Genomic DNA, 12018 nt, shown 5'->3' on the forward strand with positions numbered 1-12018 from the left:
AGTGAAAGGAAAATGTCAATCAAGAGGAGACAGCAGTATTTTGCAGAGAAACCATATGAATGCACGTGGCCACAGCTACTCTTCCTTAATGCCTTCAACAATGCTCAGCGCCTTTCCTTCTAACTTGTGCAGCTGAGGAAATGGCAAAAATCAATCAACTGCTGAACGGGGAGGATTGAAATAGCAGAGCTGTACTTTACATCTCGGGATGATGTTTAATACGTGTAATGAATCCTCTACAAATGCAACAATTCTTCTATTCAACTGAGAATGCAGAAAAGAGAAAGTGACAGACTATTTTCTATATTTATGATTAAAATAAATAACTATCAATCATATGGCTGTAAGCATTTAGTTTTCTGTAGATCTTTCAAAACGTTTTCGATCCGGCACTTGGTGCTCTGGAGCTTATCAATGACACCAGGGGTCAAAAGTGTTAGTGCGACTAAAATTACTTGGACAAAGCCAGAACCAGGTCAGATCGCCATGGGATAGTCCCACAAGGCCTCCTGTAGGCTGCTGCCACCAAGGAGTTCTAAGGGAAAGAAAGGAAAGACTATGAATCAAACATCCCAGAAAATTCACAAGCAAATGTGTTATTAATCAAGGAAAATAAAAACAAAGTTTATTAAAATGCCTTGTAATAGTACATTTCAAAACAACACAAAGACATCATATGTGATGACCATTTTATCACTGAGGCTCATTCCAATTGAGTTACATTCTTCAAACTCAAAGAGCCACAAGTGTGCCAGAAAGGAAAATAAACACTGGGACGATGTGTGCAGTCACACATCTAATTTGACGATTGATCTCACAATTTAAATAGACACTTTCTACCCCAAATAAGTACAGAAGTACATATCAGCGACACTTCTGCAAGCCAAAGCTAATGGCAGGTCTGGGACAATTTACACATTTCTTTCCATGTCTAGCTAAAAAGTTCAAATTGGGACCCAAACGAAGTCAGAGGATAAGAAAATAAAGTGAGAGGAGTCTGTGTTCTGCGAGATTTGGAATACTGTATTAAAATACTCTTTAAATTACTGCAGTATTTATCATCTATTCCACAAATATTTATGAAGGGAACAAATCTCCACACACTATAAACTGCTTTACACCTATTGTTTTCTCAGTGAGTCAAACAAAGCCAAGGAAGTTGCAACAACTGACGTCACCATGAATTTGCCCCAGCATGTTTACGTAGGGATTTTGAATCCAGTTCTCTTCTACCCTGACTCTGGGGAACGGATGGAACGGTGACAGCGAATGATTTAGTCTCTTACGCTCTAAATTGACATAAAAAGATGGATCCTGTTTCTTCCCTCCCACAAGCTCTTGTTTACATGAATATTGTCCATGAAGTGACTCATGGGAGCGGGGATTGAACGACTGGGTCTGGTTTTGCACTAACAAGGCTAATACAGAGTGATACTTGAACTGTATCAAGTTTTCAAGCGAAAGATGGAGGTCAAAGTTACAGCTTTATCAGTTACATTTTGGAGCCCTTCACTTGATCATGACAATGCCATGTTCATAATACAATTATTGTAATCGTATTGCCAGCATTGCTTGCCTTCAGTGGAAACAGATTGCATTGAACTCAAAAGCCGTCTGAAATAGTGTGCACATTTCAAAGTCAAATAAAGGTTATAGAGAGGACCCTCGAATTCATGTGCAGTGTACAATTGGTACTTCATCACCAGAGGTATTTTGAGACTTTTTTGAACTTGGCAATTTGTGAAAAAACAGGCATTACGTAAGATGAGACAACAGTTAGCAGGCAATAAGCAGCTCATGGATTGCATGGACGTTAGCAAGGTTCAGGGCAGCGCTCAGGACTCCGTGCAATACCTGGCTGTTATGATTTATTCCTACGTGCAATTCCTTCACTTGAAACCTATTCCAGAGCAGATTACGTCCCTTGTGTTTCAGTGCAGACCCCTAGAAATCCCCACAGCTGGCCACGTGCTGTAAATCAGCACACATCCATTGTAGCCAGCCTCGGCTCTTAATTGTGCTTACTTTACCTTGGAGCTCCTCTACACATCTCCATTCTATTCATATCTATTAATGAAAGGAATTGAAAAAAAGGTGTATTCTCTCTATCCTTGGTTCATGAGGAACTCTGCCTGTTACTCTGTGCAATTAATAATTATCTGTAGTTGCTAACAAAGAATTGTATTAGAGTTAATCGCCTCGACTCTTATGAATCCTGAAATAGTACAGCTAAAAATGGAGCTACCATATTACCAGGAAATAGAATATACTGCAAATATTTTTATTATCTGAACAGAAGCTGGATGAAGATTAATCAGCTCAGTAGCTCCAGAGACTGGTGACTGGAACAAAAGAAATTTTATTCTCTAAACCTAACAAAAAAAAAAAAAAAAGCTCTTGTGGAAAAGAATTTCTGGTTTTGTGTGTATGAAATAAATTCTTTTATTCCTGACCCAAAATGAAGCATGGATGAAATTTTGTAGCTTTTCATACTCTGTAAAATTTTGGAATTAAAAAAAAGAAGTCCTTTCCAACAAGAAATTTAAACGTCAATACTGCAAGAGATATTTTTTTGAAAATCGATACCCTTATTCTAATGAATTCATTCAGTAATTGGGAACTCTCATTTTTTGGTGAATAATAACAGTGAGTTGAAATGAATCACCCAACAAGAGTTCGCAACTCTACCCATAGTTAAAGAAGAAATCACAAACATTGCTTGTAGAAGGGTTCTGAAGACGAAGCAAGATGGACCATTGAGTTAATATGGGGAATGATTTTGTTTGTTACATGTGATTTTTGTTCTGATGAGTTATCACAGGAGCAACTCAGGCTCTGAAGACAAATGCCATCCCCTCTTCCCTCTGACTGCAGCAGAGCTCTGCGTTGCAAACACAGACTCGCTGGCAGGGGCTCTCCTTCACTGCTTGCTGCCCCCCACCATCCGTCCCACACCTGCACAAGGCAGTGATCCAGGCAGCCCCCAGTCAGCAGCTCTCAGTGCTTACAGCAAAGCTGAACTTGGCACTCCCAGACTACTCTAGAGAAGCTCTTCAGGCTCTATGCATACCAGTGGGGAGCATGGGAACATTAGAGAGTCAGAAGCATGGTAAAGTGGGAGGCTAGAGCATCAGGGAGCAGCATCTGTGTATCCAAGCTGGTTATATGTGCATTGTTGCAGTCCAACATCTACATGGCTGAGTAAGCGCCAGCACTTATTTGATTTTCATAGACTGTAAGGTGATCACGTAACACGAAGTCTGACTTCCTAAAAACAAGAGGCCAAAATAACCTCACCCGATATTTCCCTTTCTCTTAGCACAAGCTGTCTTCACCTTGGAACATATCATCAATGCGAATCGTCAGAAGAATGAGCAGAATGCTGTTTCCAGCACAGTATCTTTGCCAGAACGTGTTGGCTCCCGCTGAAGCCACTGCAGCCATTGTGTGAGCAGAGGGCAGATCACAGCTCTAACTGGCTGAAAGGAAACGTTGCAGCGTATTGCATTACTTTTGATGCAAGAGCACGGGGTTCATTTTCAGAAACGCCTGGCCAGGAGTGGTGTGTAGCTTTCTCAGCCTATTGCACCTAGCACCAAATACCTTGAGACATCTGGCCCGGGGCTCTGTGCTCCCAGACTCACACAAGAGAGTGTGCTCAGAGCGCAGTATCAGCACAGAGCTCTTTGAATGCCAGGGGCATCCAGCAGCAGCCTGGTCACAGGATTGAGGCCTTGGAGTGCAGCTGCCTCGGGGCAAGAATCACGGCTTGATCAGCTTGCAAAATATATAGCTCTGCAGCTCTCAATCCCTTGCAGCATGAAAACACCAGGCAAGCTATTCAGAAGCTGGTCTAGCTGGTTAGAAGGAATATCTGTACTTGTTCTATGTCTCCCACATAGGAAGCTCACACTGTCAAGTCCTACTCCAGCAGAATAGAAGGAAAACACTGGGGACCTCCAGTAACCAAGCCCTGAGACAGTAGGGTTCAACTTCCATACTCCCTGAGGGATCCCCCTGCGAGCAATCCCACTACAGGTTCCCTCTCGAGCGCAGTGCTGAGACTTGGGCACCCTGCAGTGCTGGCTGTCTGCAGGCCCACACTGCAGGTAGTGCTGCTGCATGCCAGCAGTGCCAGGAAGCCAGTAATGCACTGGGAATTTTCCCCTCCCACAGACATTGTGTCCAATCTATTTGTCAAAATAGAAGGTTATGATTTTCTAGGTATTCTGAAATGCTAATATTAACACATTTTTGTTTTATATCAGATGTAAACAGAAATTTCTTTTTAAGTTTGCTTTTTTTTATTACTGGTTTTAAGATAACAGACTTAAAAGAAAGAGATTAAATAGTGTCTAAACTTCCTAAATGTTTTCCACAAGTGCAAAGATTAAAGCAGTAATGAGTGGTGGTCTGTACTGCAATCCGAACCCCACTAAATACACCAAAATATTCACTTACTCGAACATTTAATGAAGGTTAAATATAACCCTTAAAGCATGAAAACAATGATTTCAAAAGTTTCCAAGAGCCTCTTAACCTTCCTACTCCCCTTCAATTTTGGAGCAGTGATGAGTGATGCTTCTTAGCTGCTTCAGCTATTGCAGAGTCCCGTTGGAGATCTGAGAGGGATGTTTTCTGAGGCTCTGCTGCTTCACTAATGACTCTCACGCTGGGGTTTCTAGCACTGACTGAGAGAGGAGCGTTCTCCCTGGAGCTCACACAGGTGCTGTTTGTGTGTGCCTTTGGTGGTTTTACACATGCAATCGCTCCAGGATCCATAACATAACAAGGCAAATGGTCTCCTTCATTTCATATATTATTTAAGCAATAACTTCTCTCTAGCCTCAGGCTTGCAGTGCAGTAATTGCAACCAAACTAGCACTTATGCACAGAGACACAGATGATAAATGGCACTATATCTGAGCTAATTCTAATTCAGAGAATAACTGATAGAAGTATCTGAGGAAAACATTAAAGAGATGTTAAGGACTTGTGTCCTTGTTAAGGCTAACCAGGAAGTTCGGTTAGCATGGATTATGGCTAATAACATAAGAGATACAATGGTAGAGGAAGAGCTGCTCACATCAATGGTAGCAAAGCTCACAGTTATAAAAGATAACAGAAGTGCAATATTTTAAAAGACAGTTATTGAAATAAACTATCTGGATAAACCTGGCTGCCCCACAGCAGAAAAAGCATTTGATTACCTTAGGCAAAAGGCACTCCTTATTTTAGCACTCAGATCTACCCTGTGACACCTCTCCCTTTGCAGCTGCCCAGTTTTCCCTCATCACTTACAACGTTTAACAAGATAAAGCTTCCATTTGAAATGAGATGACATACCCGCTTACCTGAAAAGTTTGGTAATGAAATAAAATAACTAGGATTCAGGAAACACCAGCAGCGAAGTCACACTTTGCACTTAGGCTTGCCCTCGGGCCGCAGTGCCGACCTGCCCACAGTGAGGGGAGCACTGCCACAGCACCCGGCCCTGGGGAGCAATGCAGCCGGGGGTCCGGTGAGCGGCCCTGCCAGCTGCCCATGGGAACGTGGGGCTATGGCAGCATTCAGGAAGGAATTTCCTACCCTTTGTGTGCTCTACAGGGTGAACAGCAGTAAAGAATTAGGTTTAAAGAAATAGGGAACTTGCTCAAAACTACAAGTCCTATTTTCCCATTTGCTCTCTTTTTGCAGTGCTTGTTGGACAAAGTAAGCTTGTCTTGGTGTGCATGTGTGGAAGGTAAATTGTTACTGGCCTCATGACGGGAAACAAGCGGATGCAGGTTGTCTGCAGTCACCGTCAGGCACTTTCTGGCTGAGCTACATCACAATGATTCCTGATTCTAACTAGGGCTGCAGTCTCACCAAAGACAGCAGCTGCTTTAATCTCCTTTGGTTATTCAGACTTAACAAACCCCTTTCATAAAACAGCAACTGATGTGCGTTAAGCTCAAGTCATTTGGCACACTTCAGTGAGACGTCTGAACCATCTTTTTCCAAGATCTGTACATCTAGCTCTGATCACAGCCATCTCTTGATCTTCACTGAGGACAGCAGGCACCGAATACAAACAATAAGCATTAGAGTTGTTTCCAGTTAGAAAGAGGTTTCTGCGGCCAGATTGCATTGCTAATTAGAAGCAGGGAGTTGCCTTCCCCAGGCACACACAAATAAGGTACTCGGGGCTGGTTTAGGAAGAGCATTCCCGAGAAAAGCAACAAGCAGCAGTTGCAAAAATATATGAAGTTACAGGGAAAACAGGCCCTCAAGAAAGAAAGGAAAACAGTAAGTAGTCAGTAAAAATGATGCTGGTCAGGAGCACGGGGGAGGACTTTGTGTTCTGCAGAGGATACTTCAGAAAAGCAGTTCTCTCCCTCTCCCTCCTGCCCTGAGGGCATTAGCACAGCCTACATAGGAACCGGTTCTCAATTGCAGTTTGCCTGCTGCACACTCTCCAGCAAAACCAGCCGTAACTATGCTGAAGCCTGGAAGTCTGTGCAGCGCTCCCCTAACTGGGCTACAGCTGCAGCCAGGGAGGACAACAGGGAAAATCCTTCAGGTAAGAACTAAATGGCAAAGTGCACCATGTCCCGTTGACGCTCCAGGGAGAGTTCTGCTGCAGTGGGGCAGGTATAAAGCAACGCCTGTGCTGCACACATCACATCGGTCCTTCCACCCCTCCTATCACCTCTGGATATTCATCTTTGTTTCCACCTGAAGAAATATCTATCTTCCCCACCCCTAACATGCTGCTATCCTCAACTCTCTTTATCATGAAACTGGAATTTACAGAACATTAAAGGGGAAGAAATACATATTAATGTGCAAATCACTATTTTATTGGCATGGACAGACTTTGTAATTTTTGTACCATTCTATTTGCCACATAGCAAAGGTAATTTGTTAAGGTCTTAATTTTTTCTTACCTCTTAGAACAAAGACAGCCAATAATGCGTGTGGGGTCCTCCTTCGGTTTGTTTTTGATGGCCAACCTTTCCACTTTAGGAAGGTTAGAGAAATAATAATCGAACCCTCTTTGGGTAACAGCCAGAGGTTGCTTTCCTTAAGCTGCTCCAGATTGTTACAAGGCAAGGTTGAAACTATAGGCTTTCACATGGCATTTGGAAAGTAGGTGGTGAGTCAGAAAGGCAGCAAGACACAGGAAGGCTGCTCCAGGTGGCAGAAGCAACAGGGTCAGAGAGAAGGCCAGGTTAGCTGAGCAGAGCGGGGCAACAAGGGGAGGTTATTTAGTGAGGCTGAGTTAGCCCAAGGAATCCTGGGGAGAGCCCTTACAAACAAGAAGGGCAGTTTTGAATTGCAACAGGGAACAGTGGAGTTATTTGAAGTTGGGAGCTTTGCGCCTGTGCTTCCTGATCTGGGAGGCTCTGGGTGGGAAAGTCACATTTCCTCTGGGACTGTAGAGGAAGCAGCAGCAAGGAGCTGAAACCTGGAACGAGCCATCAGAAAACTGCAGAGCGGAGCACTGGAACGGACCAACAGGCTTTAGGTGTGTGATGCTGAATAGCGTCACCCCAGTCTGCCAGAGAGCAGTTTGTAGCCCAGTGGAAGCTAAATGTCAGCTCCGGATGCATGGGACTGTGCCACTCTGCACACAGTGTGATGGTTGGGAAGAGGCCAGAGAGCAATAAGGAAAATGGAAGATACTTCCATTTGTTCGTGAAAATCCCTCCTCCTTTCAGATACTTCTGTTAAAATCCCTATGCTGACACCACAGGTTCATTTTGCTAGGAGTAGGAGAGGGATTTCAATCAGTATCACAGTTCCATTGTTGTCTAGCAAAGGGCTAACCCAAAACAGAGAATCCAGCATCTGTGGAATCAAAAAAGGAGTGAGCCAGGCAATCATACAGGCACGGGCACAGCTCAGAACAGACGTGGAGGATGGAGACTGAAAACCTGCACTGGGATGAGGGACAGTGAGGGGGAGCCGTGGAGAAAAGGAAACGGCAGGAAGGGGATGGGATCCCTATCCGAAGGCACAGTGAGATGGTCAGACAGAAGCCCAACTCTGTGCAAATTGTGCCCAGCTTTCTGAAAGTGTTAGCTCGTGGAATGGCCACACCTGAGCTCTGTGCTGTAAATTATGCACTTCTGCAAGGTGATGTGCTTTTGTGGTCTCAAAAATCTGACATAATGCATTACATAAAAATAATGAGAAAAGAACTGAAGGCTTCAGAGATTTCTTTTCAAATACTCGTTAAATTCCACACAACAATATTAATAAACCAGAATGTTTTTATAAATATGAAAAATAAAGCTTTCTGTTGGTTTGTTTGCTTGAGTACTGCCTGGGACACCGAGTCTGTGTTATTGGACATGACCAGAAATATCATCTAAGACAAATATGTACCAGGGGAAGTTCTGATATTCCACTGATCCAAATATTTGACACTTTGAGTTAATTTACATTTTAGACATTTATCAAAAATCAGGTTTTCCTTCTTGGACTGACATCCCAGATCCACTGAACCAGCCGGCATCTTCCCCTGTGCATGCTGAGGGAGCTAAATTCATTATTTTTGTTATTCAACAGGATTAGCAGCCTAGATTCAGGTTTAAGTGATACAGAAGGGCATTTACTGGTTCTAAATGACTTAATTCCCTGAAAACAGTATTTTTTTAATGTGCCGCTAATTAAAATATTTAAGAACTCACTGTAACAACATTTTGAAAATAGACCAGCAGAACCAATGTAAGCAAAATATCATTTTACAAACCAAATGGAATCACTTAAAATCCACTGTAAGTCTACATTCCAATAAAAATAAATATATATACAGGTGTCAAGATTGTCAAGCCTTCTCCCAAGATACCACCTAAGAATGAACCAAAAGCTCAAATTAACCCCTCATACTTGCTCCTACTTTCTGGAATAGGCAATATAGTTTCCTGTGTAGCATCTGCCTCTGATGCCCACGATGCTACTCAGGAGCACTTGAAATGCAGGAGCAGGAAAGTCTCTGAGAAATGCCCTGCAGAAGTATTTCTGTAGGGTTGCAGTGCACTGCTATTAAACATTATGTTTTCAGGTTTTTATTCATCACTCCTAGAAGCTAAGAGCTCTTCTTTGCAATATGCTTTCTTATATGCTGATAGAAATCTAAGGAACACGCACTGTGTGACATAACAATGTGCAGCAGCCCCAGTCCTCTTAATCACTTCTTTTGGCAAATGATTATTCTTCTTCATCTCCAGTACACCACGGTGACACAATATTACATAAAGATGATGTTTTAGAAGCTATTTTTTTTTTGCTCTTTAAGTTCAAACTTCTTTTTCACAGTCATTAGTTTCTTAATCCTGAGAATATTTTTAGCACTGCTTAACTGTGGCGTGGGCAGAATAAAAGCAAAACACTGAGAAATAATCATTCAGGGTCAGGTGCATGAAAGGAACCTTGTGCCTCTGAGCAGACTGATCCCTCCACCTGGAAATAGTTGCTTTATAGAACATGGTATTTGCACATTTCAAATCTCTGTCTCTTCTTGTATTCAGCTCCTCCAACACACCTAACTAGTCTGGGCAGTTCAGGTGGAAGAAATGAGTTAACAGCTCATTTCCTCTTCATTCACTGCTATTTCCATACAGTTTTTGAGCTTTCAGTTTTCAATTTGGGAGATATGTCCTTGGCCACAAATCCGTGGAGCAGACTGTTGAGGAAATACTTTCATCTATATTAAAAAGTGTAGTAGCCACTGGCAGGGCTTCATCTATCTCACCAGATAACATAACCAGCCAGTGAAAAGAGATATACTGAGCATCTAAATGATAAACAGGTGGGGAGCATCAGATCATAGGTGCAGAGCTTCTTTCCATTTTAGAAAGCCACTGTGTGCTATGCACAAGCCAACACTGCACTATCTGAAGTGTAGTTAAGAAAGTTCCTCCTCCAGGATTTATTTTGGTTCCAAATGAAAATAAATAAATGGGATAGGTGCTATTTCACCGTTAAAAAGTTATATATCAGAAGTTAATTTTCTCCATGAATGGAATACAGGTGGTATCTTCAGGATAGGGGAAAAAATAAAGAGAAAGAGAAAAAAAAGAAGTTGTATTTCCCAAATAATCTAGGTCAGTAGGTTCCCCACCTTCAGCATGTTGGCAGAGATCAGTACTAGTACAGAAGACAGGAATGTGTTTCTAGGTGATCTGACAAAGCTGGAAAAGCCTCTTATTGATCAGCAGAATGGAGTTACGTTTTTGCCATAAGGTCTGAATCCTCATGAATGTCTCTCATCTTTCAGCAGTCTGTTCACTTGTTGGTTCTAAAAACTCAAAGATCTTGGCTGTGTCATCCATATTACAATAAAACTCAGTACTATATTTTGAAATGTCTTAAGTTCAACAAATTTAGGGTGGCAAAGGGGAAGAGCACTGCATTTTCAGCTACTTGCCTCTTCACCTTTACAACAAAGAGTACCTTTGTTGATGGAAAGGTCCAGACAGCTGTTAAATCTTTAAAATTCTTTTTGTGAAGACATCATCCCAGCATCCAATAAGCATCTCGCAGAGGCCTGTAAGGGAGGGAGTCAATGGGAACCACTTCCTCACCTGTTTCTCAGATAGATCAAGGTGGAAAAGTAAGAAGGCATAGCCTGCATTCTTTTTTTCTCATTCTACTTGCAAGTGGGTATAAAACTCAGAGATGACAGCGATGCTGTCACAGCAAGATTGTGCAGTCATCTTGACTGTGATACAGTCGAAGAGAAAGGACAGCACTGTCTACTCCAGCAGTTCCCCCAGCAAACCTAACTTGTCACAGCTTTTGAAGCAGGAAGGTTGCCACAAGTTTCTTTGCAGTACTGACAGTCATAAACATTTCTCATGAGGGTACAAGATGCTCTACAGACCAAAGATCAAACAAGGGTCAGTGCAAAGAAATAATGTATTGCCTTCATGAAAGGATCTTGAAGAGCTCCTCAAAAAAGCAAATTAAACTCAAATATTATTTTATGTTCCTACTGCAGAAGGAGCAATGCAAGTCAAGTGAATGCCAGCTCTTAACCAGCTCGGCAGAAAGCCAGAGGGGCAAGAGGGTGTCAGATGGAATTTAGGCCAGGCAGGCAGGAAACACGGAGAGGAAACACCAGCAGCAGCTGTAGAAGCAAAAGAATGGACAGAAGCTCTAAGACAAATAATAACAGGCAGAGTGGCAGCAGTAGCAGATGTCAGAGTAATGCTTTCTGGAGGGGGAAGGGATGGCACTTGTAAAGAAAATGTATTATTATTATGTTTTTAAATGCTTTGTATTAATTACCTGAAAATGGATTATTCCCCCAAAGCCCTTTGAAACATTGTTTTGGATCCGCTTGGGTGGAAAGAGGCTCAACCAAGCAGCCATCCAACATATGCAGTGCCCTAGTTTCATACATGGGTTTGAATTCTCCCAGTGGTTTGTGGAAATAATGTTAAAACTAATTCTGGAAATGTTTAGTAGATTGATCCCTTATTTCTCTAGTGCTTTTACTGGTCTTCCTCTAGGGTTCTATAAAGTATAACTACCAGGGTTAAGAAGGAAATTCTGAACCTTCAAAAGTTGCTGCAATACTGCTTTTGTCAGGCCATAGTTTATAAGCTAGTTCATATATTTTAAGTCTGTTGATCAGTTCCATCAGTTGATTAACTTCTAAGCAAGCTGCTGCACTCGCATGGCAACAGATTGTCACTGAGATCTGTCATTCCCAAGAAACTTGTCCTCTTCCATACTACATATGAGCCATTTTGCAGAGGGTATTAAATTACCTCAACCATGTTTATCTAATGCTATATTCAAGGAGTAGCAGAATAAAGAAGAGTTGACCAGTCATTCTCTCTCAAAGACCATTAAAAGAGGAAGAGCCATGACTTCAAACAGAGCACCAGTTCAAGCAGGACATGGAGTATCCAGAAATAAAATATGTAAGGAGAAAAATCCAAGTACAAATGATATACAGTTATTATCTTTGTTTTTTTCAGAGGAAGCAGCATCACTGTGCAAATAAAAGAAACAAATACA

This window comes from Gallus gallus, chromosome 9, assembly GCF_016699485.2.
Source record: "Gallus gallus isolate bGalGal1 chromosome 9, bGalGal1.mat.broiler.GRCg7b, whole genome shotgun sequence".
In the NCBI taxonomy this organism is placed as follows: domain Eukaryota; kingdom Metazoa; phylum Chordata; class Aves; order Galliformes; family Phasianidae; genus Gallus; species Gallus gallus.